The 16902-nt window shown below is 45.1% G+C and overlaps 1 long non-coding RNA gene across 1 annotated transcript in view; it reads left to right on the top strand.

Annotated features, from left to right (window-relative positions):
- LOC143512480 (uncharacterized) overlaps nt 1–16902 on the top strand; it is a 74310-nt gene that overhangs the window by 1982 nt on the left and 55426 nt on the right. The window contains exon 4 of the long non-coding RNA XR_013130469.1: nt 2599–2755. This is a non-coding gene — a long non-coding RNA (uncharacterized LOC143512480). The remainder of the gene's footprint in view (nt 1–2598; nt 2756–16902) is intronic.

The raw sequence follows: 16902 nt of genomic DNA, 5'->3' as shown, positions 1-16902 counted from the left end.
AAAACAGATATTTTTGTGAACTCCACAAACAACATTTACTTTTGCTTGCTAATTTTACAAATGGTGCTAGAAACGGGGATAGATTATAAGTTTTAAAGAAAAAGGTTTTTTTGTGTGTGTTTGTATTACCAGTAGATGGCGCAGTGAGCCAGTTCTTCTGAACATGGGCACAGTGCCTATTGATTTTTTTTTACGATTTAACTGATAAGAACTGACATACTTTTAAAATCTGCAAACTTCTAGCAATTTGTAGAGCATACCATAAAATACTGTATATATATATATATATATATATATATATATATATATATATATATATATATATATATATATATATATATATATATATATTGCAGTTGTCTAGCCTGGCCCAAGTAGCCCAGAAGAGAAAGCATGTTTTATTGACTTAGGGCCTTACTCTGGGGCGCCACTGAGGCGGAGTGGAAACCAGGGATATTTGCATATTTGCCTGCTGTCTTCCAAGTGGTGCTGTAAATCCTCTCTAGCCTCAAGAGAGCAATGCTGCAATGTGAAAATGCATGTTTCTTAATGTTCCTAAACTCGTATGTAGCTTCATATGCTTACTAATCAGTATAGTTCACAAGGTTTAAAAACAGGATGTTTCGGACCGAAGCCATTAGTTATGCACACAGAGTGCTTCTGAAGCACTACACGTTGACACTCACTAGTCTATGTTCAAGATAGTAGAGCTATGCATACATACACGCACACATAATACATATGGTGTGTACATCTAACCGGCCCTCCCAAAATTATTTAACCTTTGAAAGCAAACTAAGTACTATTAATTATAATATATTGTTATAATCTCTTAGCTATGTAATTATCACTGTACAGTAGTATATTATTAATATTACGACAAAGAACTGGCAGCGTTCTTCTATACAAATTAACAAGTGTTGCAGTAATGCATGTTAACCTTGAATAATATTTATTTATTATTAATATATATTTAACCTTTTTATACATTGTTTTGTATATAACTCCGGTGTGCATGATGTCCGGGGCCTTTTTTGTATATTGTACTTTTGTGTAGTTAGCTGTCTGTATGTTTATGTGGATATCCATGTGCATCTATACGTGCTACCAATGTCTGGAGTTTGTAATGTGCTTATAATTAAAGTTGTCTATATCTATACAAAATAATAATAAAAACGTTACGTAAATACAAGTAAATCCCGCGTTGTTACAGGTAGTTACCCACAGTAAATATTCTCCACAGGGAGAATTTTCATTGCAGGAGCCGTGTTGGATTAGACTGTTGCAGAAACGGCCTACCATCTTTTAAAGCTGCATTTTCAAATGACCTTTAGATGGCGCTATTATCCATGGAACTCTCAAATTATTTGATAGGGAAATAGTCATATTTTCTGGATAATACGATAAATTCTCAACTGCCAACACGTTTTTCTTCTTCGTCGTCGTCTTATTATTATTGAAATGAATACTAGCACAAAATAGTCCATGTTTATTAAAACCATAAAATGCAATATTTTAGCAAATCTAATTCCAATTTAAAAAGGTTACAGTTGGCCAGATAGTCTTCATTTTGCCAATAGCCCAGATATTATTTAGCGCATTAATATCTTTGGCTGAATTTCCATAATTTTATAACCTTTTTTAGGGTAGTGACTTCTCTCCCTTTTTTAACCTTGGAGTGGGACCACACAGTTTTCAAACAGCACATCCTCCCACACCTCATTAGCATGTTGAATGATTAGCATTTAGAGTGGCAGTAAACAGAATAGGTACCAAACGAGGCTCGACCCAGCAGACCTACAGCTCTGTGATCAAAGGGTCTGAGCGTCCGGACCAGGCTGACATCACCTGGTACTACACAGGGCGCCGCTGAAGGTGAGGGCTGACCTTGTCCTGGGAAACACTGTGGCGGTTCCGCGCTGTGGAGGAAACCCGCGATGAAACCCCCTGGCCTCCTCGGTTTAGGCGAAACGGACATACGCAAGTGGAAATACGGAGGAAACTGAGAATTACTGACGGGGAGGCGAGAATCGGTTTAGGCTGAGTTTACCACCCGCTCACATGCAAGTACAAAGCCAAGCGGGCCCATCAGTATGCGCCAGTTTCTCTCCCAGGAATTGAGAAAAGGAGCAATCCGGCACACCTGTTTCCTTTGCGAGCACATAGAGGAAACTGGGCGTAAATCACACCAAATAAAAATAGAATCAACAGTGTTGCTCAAATCGGGCGCCTTTGGTTAGATTTCACTTATTTTTCATGTCTGCCAATGCCAAAATTCACCTTTGCACGACGAGTTACAGTATTACTTTTTTGGAATCAGGTTTATGGTTATAATGACCCCATAACTTTTTAATTACTATTTTATGAGTTAAAGACTTTGCACGCACACAAGACCACATACACAAAAAAGATATGACGTCCTATGACAACATATATAATGAATCAACATTATATTTCCCAGCGATACCGATGCACTCAAAGTTATGTAGTAAAATATGAGTTTTCCTTTCTGGCCAAATTCTAGCTACTAAATCAGAAAATCTGAATGGCTTTGAATGTTTATGGAAACTCTAATCGCAGCACATTTCTTCTTCCAAGGACTCGTAATCAGCTCGGCATGGTGCCGCACCAGCGCCAAGTGCCGCAGAGATGCGCTTCTATCAAATACTACAGCAGAACCGCGCTTCCCCACATCACTGGATGTTAGCCTATGGAGAAAGACAGATCCCTGGCCGAATGCCGGACCGCCTACCAGGTACCTGGCAGCCTTTGCGCTCCCTGTCCTATTACTCCGCCAGACGGTTTACTTTACGTGCAAAATGGACCTTCTACGTTTCCATGTCTGAGAAACGCATCACTGCACTCACGTGCCAGTGCGCAGTAGCTCCTGGAAGCGATTTTCATTCCACGTAGACTCTAAATGAATGACCTGCTGCAGTTTTGTAGGCCTTTATGAGCGGTAGAGCAGCGGTAGAGCTGTCTGATGGAGACCATCGTAAGCATATTCAATAAACTCAAACAATTTTGAGGTAAACGCATGGGAAAGCACCTTGGCACAGTGAGTTTCCTCCGCTGTCAGCGCCTAATATCCCGTATCAGGGAATAGTGTTGGAATATCTGGGATAATTTTCCATGTACAGGCCTAAATAAAAGTACTCAAAACTCTCTTCATCAAGTTTTATCTTTCAGTGAGAGCCCAGCATTAGAAGTACAGAACTGCTTTCCACAGACTGCTGGAGAGAATTAAATAGCTTTTTATTATATTAGGGTAGAGTTGATTGATATAGCCCTGCTGGGGTATGAACATATATTGATTCATGGAAGCTCTGAACCACGTGTGTGGAGTGGGTGAGGGCTTTGGAAATCCACATACTCCATTCACACCATGAAAACGCTGAAAACCTTAACTGAAATGTTCCTGGAATTGTTCAAACGCTAATGAAAAGGAAGCAATATTTCTCACTCGCCCCACGAGTCTCCTTCACTATTTTCACATAATTTGGAATTGCTACTTTAGTCATAGCTAAAGGGACATTTTTTTTGTAAAGGAAACTTCACAGTGTCCAGTCCATAAAGCAGAGATGGTGAAATCAGGGTGGCATGAGAAAAATGTTATTGCAGTATTGATGTGTGTGTGAAGGGGGCATCAATACTATGCTGTAATAAAGCTTTATTTACTGCAACTCTGTGGGGAGGTACTGTAGCCCTCCACCTTCTGCCAATCGACAGGCTGCCACACACAAACAACACACACACACACACGCACACACATACGCACACGCACGCGCACGCACACGCGCGCGAGCGTGCACACACAACGCTTTCCTACTTTCAAATGTAATTACCTTCCTGGCTATTCATTTAGGAATTCATTGTCTATCCCTATTTCTGAAAAGCGAGCAGGGTCACATGTGCTAAACTCCACAGCACTGATTAATGCGGCTGGCTCGGACGTTCCGCTTTGTGCTTATGTGCTGCGTTTTGCAGCCGGCGCTGGTAGCCAGACTCTGGGCATGCGTGTGGGCTCCTCTCTCCAAGCCAGCCTCCACCTGGCCCGGCCGGCCACGCTCCTCTAATGTCCCCGCCTGCGACAAACGAGCAGCAAACTGCTGCCAGGACAGTTTTGTTTCCCCCCCCCCCCCTTTCTGAGCGGCGTGTTGCTGATGAAGTCGCGGGGAGAGGGGAGGCAACGGGGCAGGTGTTTCCCGCGTCTCCGTGGGGACGGGGGGGGGGGGGGGGGACGACTAGCGCTACACCTGCTGGCCGCGGTCGTGGCCCACGGCTGCGTGATGGATCGACGGAAGAGGGAACTGAGTCAGCGATTTAGTGACACTGGCAGGGGCCGAGGGTGCGGCGGGCCACACTGAAACACGCTGTCATCGCACGGGGCCGATAACAGGCATTCATCTTTTAACGGCCTGCAAAGGAGAGGAGCCCGGATGGTTCGGGAGGCAGGCAGCTCTCACTGGCCCCGTGCGGGAGCCGTAGCACGGGCAGCCGCAGGATGAGCGCCCCCCTCGGGCCGAGCGTCTTCATGGGGCTGTTGGCTCAGGATGAGGCCACCTGGCCGTGTTCAGGCTATAAAAGGACTCCCATTACCCCGGTTCTGGACTGGGTGAAGACCTGCACCAGACCCCTTACGACAGCACAGAGCATCCACCAGGTTATAGTTCTTGGTAGCCTCAAGCAACATAGGTAATTTAGATTATGTGCGATGGAGGAGCCTTAATAAATAGGTTGTCCAATACAGCCAAGCTAGCAAAGCCATTTTCCCTCAAACTTTTTTACACCCAAATATCAAATTAAATGTTTGCCATTGCTTGGCATTTATGTTTTAACATTGCTTGTTAGAGTTTTATTTTACCAGCCCTTTCTATTTTATTATGATATGGTCTACTGAAAACATAATTGTCTTTAACGTTGCTTGTTTTAATAAATATAATTTCTGTTTCTAGATAAACTGACTAAATATTTGTAATGTTTGTGTGTAAACATTTTTCGTTTACCGGTTGTGTCACTGTCGGAGAACACTTACCACTTGTCATACCCAATTAAAAAGGAAGAATGCAAATTTTTTGACTCACAAAAAATAAATCATGTATGGTGCAGTTCTTAATACAGTCGATAGGGGGCACCTAGTTCATAATGTTAGCACAATGCAGCCTGATAATTCCCACCTGGGGATGGGGGCCTTATGCTACTGGTGGTCGGAGAATGAAAACGGAGTATCTTCATTATTTTCATAGAGTAGGTACATTACATATGGAATTAAAAAATGTATTTTTCTCTCATGAAAGCCTTATTATGCTACAGAAGTCTACAATGAATGCGCCGGCTACAATCACGGACATGAGGTAATCCAAACTGAATGGAGCGAGCCTATAGAATACAAGAATCTGACAGTTATAGATGGACTCCAATATAACACTCAAAAACCTCGGAGGCGTATTCAAAATTGAAAGCATAATCTTATCTAAAAGTAGCACGCTTTGAAAGTGTGATAAAAGCGGCTTTGTGTCGATGTTGCCTCGACTCCACACAGCCATAAATCTCGCCCTGGAATAATTGTTTACAGTTGAAATTAATGTAACACGCATTCCTCAGCAGCTAATAAATTAGGGCCTCTCTCATTAGCATCTGAATTGATTTCCCCTTGGTTGTTACACACAACACATGTGGCTGGATCCAACTCCAGCTTTTTTTGTGTGCGTAAAACCTCACAAATGGACAAAAAAGAGCGGGAAAGAGTAAAATCAGAGACATGTTTAAAGGAACAGCAATTAATATAAAACTGAACATCACTGGTATGAATGTGTATTGTAAAAACAAATGTGCAGCTTTCTCATTTATTACTCTCATTGTTCTACTTTTTCCTGCTTTGTATTGTTTACTGGTTGTACGTTTCAAAGTTAGTCTATGGCTGGTTGTACAACATGCTTGCTGCAAGGTTCCACTGTGCATCCTTGGGCTCTTCTGCTGTCTGAACGGTGTTGAGGTGCTGGGTTGGCTGCATGAAGGTGATTGAGCCCAGGACGGCTGGACAGCACCAGAGATGACGACCCTTGCTTTGCAAAGTTCAGAACAGAGGGTATCTAATTAGGAGCAGAACTCTGGAGTATGAGATGATGGTAGCTATATGATGGAATATGATGGTTTGAGAAAGTAACTGATCATGTGCCTGCATGTGTGTGTGTGTGTGTGTGTGTGTGTGTCTGCAGCCCCTCTGGGTTGGCAAGGCTCTCTTATCTTGTCGTGAGCGGCTTATCTGGTCAGTGTATAGTGGTACGTCTGTAAGGAGACCTGGTGCTCACACCTCCAGCCATATGCCGGAGGGAAGGAGCAGGGGTGTGTCTCTCCCCACCCCCAACTGAGCGGGACTCCACCCACGTGCCCTGGCCCTTGGATTGGCGCTCACGCGCGTCAGCACGTGCACTCGCGTGCATGCGTACTCGCGGTAGGCTGCGTCGACAGATTTAGGGGATGTCGCGGGCTGTGCCAGACGGCGGCCGGCCCGGTTGCGGATGTGTGTGATGCGTCGCGCTCCCCGGGGTGTCGCGGAGTGATGACATCCTCCCTTTAATGAGCGGACTGAGCGCAACCGCGGAAGTGCCACCGAGAGCCCTAAATCAGGCAGGGTTATGTAACGCGTCGAGCCGCATGGGCTGCGGTGCTGTCAGGAGGAGGGGGGAGCTGGGGGCTGGAGGGGGCGGTGCTGGGGTGGGGGGGGGTGGAGAAACGGGTGTGCAGGGCAGGGCCTGTTACGGTGCTGTCATGTGTCTGTAGCCCATCTGTCCTTCCAGAGAGGCCTGGGAGCTTTTAAAGCCACGCAGATCTCCAACGGCCTTGCAGACAAACACCAGAGCACCATGCTGTACTGCCTGCCAGGCCTGTTGCCTGCAAGGCGTGCACACACACACACACACACACACACACACACACACACACACACACACACACACACACACACACACACACACACACACACACACACACACAAGCACACACTCTCTCACACACATACACATACACACACACACACACACAAGCACACACTCTCTCTCACACATGCACACATACACACACATGCACTCTCTCTCTCTCTCTCTCTCACACACACACACACACACACACACACACACACACTCTCTCTCTCTCTCTCACACACATACACACATACACACACATGCACTCTCTCTCTCACACACACACACACACACACAAGCACTCTCTCTCTCTCTCTCACTCACACACACACACACAAATGCACTCTCACAAACACACACACACACACACACACACACACACACTCAAACACACACCCTCAGACACACAGAACCTACACACACATATACAGCCATATGCCTAGAGTTCTGAGGTTTTATGTTTGGACGACTCTCTGCCTCCTGAGTTGTGATTTATAAAGTGCCACTATCAGAGGACAGGGCTGTGTACAGCTTGTGCTTTGTGCTCTGTAGATGAGGAGTTCAGTGCTCTCATTATGTGTACCTCCCAATAATCCAGTGAATATATTACTGGACTCCAGCTGCCAACTGATATTTCCAATGCTCTTAAATCTAGCAGGATTTATTATGGAATATGGAAAATGTTGAATGAATTGATCGTTTTTGGAAGTAAGTGCACCTCTGTCTCACCCCCAACTTGCCTGTAGTGATCACACATCTACATTTCTCTCCTTCTGCCTTTCTTTAATGCATAGATGTGATCACTGAGCATATTTCTTTGCACATAAGTGTTTGTCTCTGTTTTTTTCTCCTATCTGACAATCTCTCACTCTCTCCCTCTCTCATACACACACACGCACGCATGCACACACACACACACACACACACACACACACACACACACACACACACACACACACACACACACACACACACACACACACACATACACAGGCAGTGTGCAGTAAAGTAGCTGTATCGAGTATCTAGATGGAGGAGCTGCCTGGTGTTTATCCTTAGGCCTCGGCAGTAATGTGACTGTGCCTTACTGCACTGGTCATGGTAGTTGCTGACTTGTGTGGGAACCTTTCAAATCAACAATCTGCAATGAGGTTGATGGTGACACACACACACACACACACACACACACACACACACACACACACACACACACACACACACACACACACACACACACACACACACACACACACACACACACACACACACACACACACACACACACACACACACACACTCAATAAGTGAGAAGAATGATGAGCAGTGCAAAAAGATATTCTTGGACTAAAATTGATTTCTTTTTTAATTAAAGACGAGATGAAATTCACCTGAAATCTGAAATTTCTTTATAGAAATTTACAATGTAAATTCACCACTCTATTTATTTAATAATAAATCCAAGATGGGAGTGATTTTATTAATTAAAAAGTTGTATAGTTCAATTACTTACATCCTGAAATAAACCTGATTTGTACGGAATGGATTTAGCATATATTTCCAATTTATGTACCCTATATTTCCAATTATCTTCTTGCATTACATATTACTGCCAAGATAATAAGTCATTCTTAATTATGACATTAGCACAGACATGTAGCTCATCTCGCTTTTATAGATTTGATTGCTGTTGGGTGCACGGCTCGGCGTGACGTGGCTCCGTCACACACTCGCTCCAGCAGCCGCCCACAGTTCTTCCTTTCCTGCGTGACTCACACACTACGCTGGCAACAACACTCCGAAGGGGCTCGGGTTAGCTTGTAATTAGATCTCATGGAACCAAATCAAATTCATTTAAATGAAAGGAGAAGACTAAACCCACCACTGACTGAGCTTTGCGTGCGCGCGTGTGTCAGTGTGCATCAGTGTGTGTGTGTGTGTGTGTGTGTGTGTGTGTGTGTGTGTGTGTGTGTGTGTGTGTGTGTATGTGCGTGTGTGTGTATGTGTGTGTGTGTGTGTGTGTGTGTGTGTGTGTGTGTGTGTGTGTGTGTGTGTGTGTGTGTGTGTGTGTGTGTGTGTGTGTGTGTGTGTGTGTGTGTGTGTGTGTGTGCTGGCTAATTCAGTAATCTAACAATGCCGGAGAGGATGTGGGCTGCACGTGCTGCTGTTACTTCCTGTAGCTCAGCTCTTAACCTTGACGAGTCGATATGATATAGGCGCAATTTGCTTATCTCCCAGTGACACCAGCACTGTATAGCTCACAGCAGGACCAAGGGGGTACGCCATTAACATAGCTCACAAACACATCACTCTCCCTGTCTCTTTCTCCCTCTCCATCTCTCTCCCTCTCCATCTCTCTGTTTCACTTTCATGCACGTGCATACCCCTTCGACCTATTGCCGACGGACTGATATAGTGCCGCTGATCTAAAATATTAACCTACATCCTTCAGCTGTAATAAAGGGTCGTCGGAGGCATGTTGCACTTTTGCGTTTCTCGCTGGGTGGTTCAAACTCCCATTGGTGTTCTTAAAAGACGAGCGGTGCCACTGTGGAGTTCCCCTCCGGACTCCCGACAGTCCATCCGTGGGGCCGACACCTCCCCCGATCCGCACACTCCTCGTTCGTTTGGCTGCGGTAACGGGATGGCAAGCGAGGCCACGACTGTGCCTGTCCGGGGGGGTCGGCAGCACCAAAGCGAGGTGATGCGGGGGGGCTGGGGGGCTGACGGAGGAAGTGAGGGTCAGCGGGGGATGGGGAGAGTGGGGGGGGGGATGGGGAGAGTTAATTCCTCCCGATCACCGGGCGCAACCTGCAGCCTTAATGGCGGCCGTAATTAATTCTGCTGATGTTAATCACCAGGGCCGGTCCCCCCAATTATCAGCCCACCGCAGATGGGCCTCTGAGCAGACATGAAAAATTAGGAAAATGAATCTGTAATGGGGTGGCAGATCTAATCTACGTCAGAGAAAACAAAGTTTGGAGAAGCAGGGAGCCGGCGAGGAGTGGCTCCAAGCCCACCGCACAAGACAGGCCCCTGACAGAACTGAAAAATGTTAGCGTGTCCGAAGTGTTTGGTAATTACCGGGCCATTGGATTCCTGCATTGTTAATTTATCACAGGGAAGAGAGGTGAGGTGGTAGATATCGGATGGGAAAGACTTGGGAAAGGCAGCGGTCCACTGAAAGGTTAATCAGGCACTGGGGCTGCTCTGTGTGGCCTGCCCTATCAACTCCCAATCAGTGTGGGGGGGGGGGGACCCCAGCACTGATAACAATAGATAGAGAGAGGGAGTGGATCCACTCTCTCCCTCTCCCTTTTACACCTCAGCCTCGCTACACACATGTACCGGCAGCCGCCTGGAGGTGTGTGATTGGTGCAGTCACACGCGGCGATGTGGGCTGGGTGGGCGGGGGTGTGACGGAGGCATGGCGGGTCAGAGGACGGGCCCTCCCAGAGGACGTCTTCCCTGCCAACGTCAAACAACATTACGCCAAAAACAGCTGATTAATTGGAAGTGCGGAGGAGCCATTTTTCATGCGGCCACCTCCACCGACCAGCTAGGATCAACGTGGCTGCTGTTTGCTGGCCTTAATTACTCTCTTACCTATTCTCTTTTTAATAAGGCATGCCACAGTCTCCTCTGAAATTTGGAGGGTTAAAGCAATTCATCACTCATAATCATTGTTCTTAAGCACTGGGAGAGTCCACAATAGACTCAGCTCTCTGCCAACCACAATATAGCTTAAGTGTGTTATGGATGAGGTTTGTAATTACTTGTGCTACATTTTCAACTTCCAATAACCACATGCAATCAAGTAAGGTGGAAGAGGTTATTTCATCATCAAACAGAGCAAGCACTAGAATTGATTTCATGCACTAATTCAGAAAACCCAGTTAGAAGCTTGGCGATTCAGGAAACAGTCCCTCTGGGGTAAAAATGATTGAAACAATCAGATATTTAAGCAACATCTTTGTTTTCTGGCAATGGTTTGAAAATGTAATACAGTGTTTAGTTTTACCAGTCTTCCAGTCGCAGTTTTTTTCTATTTCGAAACACAGCTGTAACACACCACGAAGTACATGTTAAATGACGATGAAAGATCAATGTGACCTGTGCTTTATCTGTGCTTTATCTGTGCTTTATCTGTGCTTTGTCTGCTAATAAACCCTTGATGAGTTGAATAATCACACCTCTTGTGGCTTGGTGCCTGCTCGGTGCATAGAGTCAATCAATGGATCTGTGCTGATTACTTCATCCAAGTTTTTTTTTTTTTTTTCCGATAGTCATCAGAGGTCAACAGCTCATTTTCTGCTAATGACACTCAGGGGAGACAGGCTGCTCTATAGGTGAGATTCATCCCATAATAACAAATGGGGCGAGGGAGAACCCTTATTGTTCTTTTTGCCCTGGTAACGCAGTCACATGACCCCAGTCCAGGTGTTCTAACAGTAAAACACCGTAGCCTCAGCTCAGGTCTACCACAGGCATCTCTGAAAACAAACTATTTCATAGTTTGCGATGAAAAATACTGCTGAGTACTTAAATATGAGACTTTGTATTCATGATTACCTGTCATAAATTCCATATTTGGCAAAGAGTCTCTAAAGACTTTACAGTACACACTGTTTTCTAATGGATGATATTTATTCCAGAACCAAATATCTTTTTAATAAAGCTGAATACTATTACTGGGGGTTAATTTGCCCTCTAAGGAGTGTGTTTAGTGTGCTAACGCAGATTAAAACATCCATAGTCTCAAGAGATTATATGCTATAGCACTTCACTGGTTTCCCAGGGAAATGCATAGTGGTTATTAGTGTCACACAGGGCCTGTGAAATGTTGCTTCCAGAGTGTCCTCCTCTCCTCTACTCTTGGCTGATCCTGCCATATTTGCATTTTTATTAGAGTGGGAGAGAGAGAGGGAGAGGAGAGATAGCGAGAAGAGAGAGAGAGAGAGAGAGAGAGAGAGAGAGAGAGAGAGAGAGAGAGAGAGAGAGAGAGAGAGAGAGAGAGAGAGAGAGAGAGAGTGTTAGACTGAGAGGCAGGACAAAGAACCTGCATGAAGAGCCAGGAGTGGCTACATCCAGTGGGAGTTAATTGAATGCATTCAAATGTGATTCATAGAACAATTACACTCTCTTCCTATACACGCATGGCAATTATTTTGAATATATCGGTTCTCTTTGTCCTGCACACCGTCCCCCTCCTTTTCCCATCTCCTCTCTTTGCCCTCAAACTCTTCCTAAATTAAAAATCGGACTGGCCTTTGTTGGGGACGTGGGAGCGGAATCGATGACTGCATTAATTACAGCAATTCATTACCCAAATAAACACTGGCCTTGCACGCGGCAGGGCACGGATTTGGGGAGGCCGGCTCCTGCTATGACATCCGTGTGCTATTCATCTGATGGCCAGGGGCCACAAAACCTATCCATGCAAAGTTATTGTTTCTGGATCAGTTCTGGTGTAGTACATAATCCAGATCAGTGTAGATGGGAGGGGGGGGGGGGGGGGGGGTCCAGATTCTCGAAAAGCGGTGCTGTTCTCCAGAGAACCATTCCTCTCTTTCTGCCTGTAACCTGTTTTATTACTGCTCCACACACAAAGATCATTCGGTGGTCTAACCAACCTGTCATTGCTGCCCACTTTTGAGAAAACAGCTTTGCAGAAGATGAGGCAACCATGGGTTTCCCACCATCTTGACCAAATTACCATGAAACCTCAAGCTGTTCAGAGATGTCTTTCAACTCCCAGAGAAAAGTCATAAAAAATACAGTCAGTGCTCAATCTACTTTAAAAAAGCAATAAAACATGCCAAAGTAGATTTTTTTTGTGAAAGCAACTATATATGATGCAAAAGAGCTTAAAATCTTATAGTTTATGATATAAGATGAACTTTTTATCTGTTCTATTGAAGGAAAGGATCACATTTATTTTTTTTGAAAGTTCACCAACAAATACCTCATGGAGCTGATGGAATTGTGTTTAGAATTTGCTTGTTTGAAGATGCTGGCTGATATTATTGAAATGTGTTTTCAATATACATATTTCCTTTATGGATTATGTGGGATTTGTCCTACCAGATCTGAAGGACACGTCCACATGAACAGGATTGTCTCAATAGACAAGTGAGTTTGGAGGGCATGATGCATATCTGCAGAGTCTGAGGGTACCCCCTTGTTTATGAGAGTGTGTGTGTGTGTGTGTGTGTGTGTGTGTGTGTGTGTGTGTGTGTGTGTGTGTGTGTGTGTGTGTGTGTGTGTGTGTGTGTGTGTGTGTGTGTGTGCGTGTGTGAGAGAGAGAGAGAGAGAGAGAGAGAGAGGTGGGTATGCTGTATTCAGTACAGTTAGCAAAGGACAGTGGTAAAGGACACAACGCCTGCGTGCTGTCAGCCCAACTATCTCTGGCTATCTGTGAATTATATCTTATACTGTCACCATAATAAAACATGATAATGATGGATCACACACATGAATTACTGTTGAATGGATAGCTGGGTAGGATGTATGCGTTATAATGTGTATGTGTGTGTGTGTGTGTGTGTGTGTGTGTGTGTATGTGTGTGTGTGTCTGTGTGTATGCTATGTACAAGTATCCTTTGCCTATTGGTGTACATTTTCACAAAAAGTTGATGTGCAGGCCCTATTTAAGTGTCTCAGACAGCGTTTAAGGGCGTACTCACACTAGGCTCTGTGATCCGGGCCCGGGCACGGTTCCCTGCCGAAGCACGGTTCGTTTGGCTAGTGTGAGCGCTCCAACTGTGCCCGGGCCCGGATCAGTTAACCGTGCTCGGGCCCGCTTGAAGAGGTGGGACAGGGCACGATTCATGTGGACTCGGGCACGGTTCGCTTCTTTTTTTTTTTTTTCTAGTGTGAGCGCTATCCGTGCCCGGGCCCGCTTGGTGCCTCGTCTGATTGGTTCATTTCTCTGGAACTCAAACATGACATCAGTGATGCGACGCTCACGTTAAACAGTCATAGCGGCAAAGCGATTAGCAGACAATTGTGTTAAATTACGATAAATCTGTGCTTGCACCGTGTTTCTGCACTCCCAAAACGACTCCAAAAATACAATAAAAAGAGAATCGTGAACTCCATAGTTTTGTGCGAGCGCGCTTTTTTTCCAAATAAAGCGCCGTTGTGATGACGTAAGCGTGCTCGGGCCGGGTTGCTGAAGCCAGTGTGAGTGCAGGCCAGAGAGGGAGTGGGGAGGGGGGATAACCGGGCCCCAGCACGGAACCAACAAACCGTGCTTAGTGTGAGTACGCCCTAACTTTCTTCTCAGATTAGCGCTAGCTAACTCACTGCCATTACAATCCAAATCTGCTCACTGACAGAGAGCTATGTGTGATAGGTCTGCCATGAATAGGTGACAACCTCACGCATGGCATCTCAAATCAAACGCACAAGCCGTTGTTAAGGAGAAACGGTTTGTGGCACCCGCTTCTGCAAAGCCTGGTCCATTTCACCCGGACGCCCGGATTAGACACTCCCTTCTTGGATCCCAGCTCTTCCCACACACAGGGTCACTCTATGTGATCTCTCCTTCACATGTACAGGGTGGGGCAGCGGGCCGGGATCAAGGTAGCTGCTGGGGGGTGGATGTGAGGGGCGTGGTCTCACAGGAGTGGGAGGATGGCAGGCCATGTGATGGGATGACATTTTTCTGAATGGCAGAAAGGGGGTGTGGTCATGCCTAAACATGTTGATCATGTTGATCATGTGTGTTTAAAGTGAATTAATCACACCCCCATTCAAAAGTGTGGGAATATTTGAGCATAAAGGATAATAAAAGTGATTGACAGCTGGGCGTTCCAGTTAAACAGCTATGCGCCAATGAAATACTCAAGTTGAAGCTGCATAAGAACATGGGACGGTGTCTGTTTCCTGCCCCAGGCCGTTCTGGGGCGCCCCCAAATCAACCTTACCAGGATAAGACAGTTGAACTGTCCCACTTTCAGGGACGATGCTTCCAGTGATCCTGGAATATGCAACATGACATCAACATACATGCGACCACAAACACAGAAATGTTTCAGTGATATAATCACAGATTGTTATGTGTTCAAAGATTTCTAAGGTCCCCTTGATCTGTAACAGCCCTCTAAATCCTATGACACATTATTTTAATGAGCATAGATTTGTTTAATCTTCTACTGAACCTGTGAATCAGGTACAGGGTAACACACGCACCTGGAGCTTCTAAACCAAATGTGGAAGTCTAGCATGGTAAACAGCAGAAAACACAAAACGGCGGAAGGACCTGGTAGAAATTGAAAATATTGCCAGATAGAATATTAGCCTGAGCTTCTGGATATGGATATTGACTAAATCACTTTGAGAATATATGTATTCCACCCGACAGTCTTTTCTAAGTAGAAAAAAAGCTCAAACGCTTTGCTAATCATTTGGAAAGACATAATGGCTTTCTGCCCTGAAGACTTTAAAACTGTTTTTTTATGAAGCTGCTTCATCGTCTGTGTCTGCATATTCCAAGTAGACTTTGGGTTGTTGACCAAAAGCTTGTGAAGTGCCCTTTGACCATCCAAGCACAGAGATTGAAAAACCCTACAAAACAAACATGAGTGGTTCGTTACACCTCTCCTCACAAGTTCTTTTTAAGTCTTTCAATTGGTTGTGTGTGTTTTTATATACTCTATGTACACAATGTCGTCAGTGAATACACTGTGAGCAGTATGTTAGAATTTCTTTTGTACATTTTCTTTTTAATTAGATGTAAAGACCATTACATGAAGTGCTCTATTCCCTGAGGCATGTAATGGAACTGAACTCATTTATGATTCTGGATGTTGCTCAGGCTTAAGGTGATAATTGTCTGTAATTTCGGCCATTTTGTCTCCTGAAGATGAGATCAATTCTAATCGCCTCCCTGTATCTAAAAAACTGATTAGTTATGCATAAAGGATCTGTTTGATTGGCCCTGATCCAAAAGTGCAACTAATTAAAAATCAATCAGATGGCCATTAGCACACAGGCATGTGCCAAGGTAGTATTTTTCAGCACAGACACCATAATGAGTTAGGAGCAGAATTCAATTGGGGTGTAGGGTGTGGTGCGCTGGTTCCATTGAATGTTTGGATCAGGGATAATCTGTCGGATCACGGATTCAATCTGGCTCCCCACTTAAGCTTAACTTTACAACCGATGCTTTGCGTGTAAACCTGCTGAACTCGTAGTCTGGCTTAATTGATCCACTTACACTGAGCTAGAGAGTGGCGAAATGAATGTGCCTGTTCATTGCATGCGAGGGACTCCATAGATAACTATTAAAGGCGTATTTGTTGGCCTGGATGTGGTGAGGACGGCGGCGAAGTGGGAGCAGGAAGGCATTAGTCTGCTTTAGCTCTGGTGCTGCTGGATCTTTAGGTGATGAATGTTTGCGAACTCTCAGCAGCACCTGGGGACCAGCGGCACACAGGCCGACACTCTGGAACTTATTAAACTCGTGCAGGAATATTTCACACCAGCTTGGGGGGAAAGTCCGCCCAATTACAGAGGTGACCAGTCGCGCGCTCGGTGGGAGAGCGTCCGACGCACGTGCGACGCCGCTTACGCAAAGCGAGCGCGTTTGAGAGTGTGTGTCTCAAGTTTGAGGTCACAGACGCCATGTACTGACATGTGTATGTCGGCGGTGCTGCCGAATCTTTGCGTTATCTCCGTGTATTATTCTTCATGAATGAACAGTGGCTAATGTAGCGTTAAATGATGCCCGCCAATACTGGACAGCCAGTAAAAGAAGCACTTACATTAGCACTGTGAGCTCATGGGGAAGGACCATCTGTACTATAGATCTGCAGCTGGTAAATTTGACTTTTCCCTCTGCATGAAAAAGCACAGTATTCACAATTTAGAATATTTTGAATCGTTTGCTTGCTATGGTGTGGATTTATAGATAAACATCTCCATGGCCTATTAACTATATCCACTGTATCCGAGGGATTGCATTACAAATAAAAGT

This window comes from Brachyhypopomus gauderio, chromosome 4 (assembly GCF_052324685.1).
Source record: "Brachyhypopomus gauderio isolate BG-103 chromosome 4, BGAUD_0.2, whole genome shotgun sequence".
NCBI classification, from domain to species: domain Eukaryota; kingdom Metazoa; phylum Chordata; class Actinopteri; order Gymnotiformes; family Hypopomidae; genus Brachyhypopomus; species Brachyhypopomus gauderio.
This window is presented reverse-complemented; position numbering and strand designations above follow the sequence as displayed.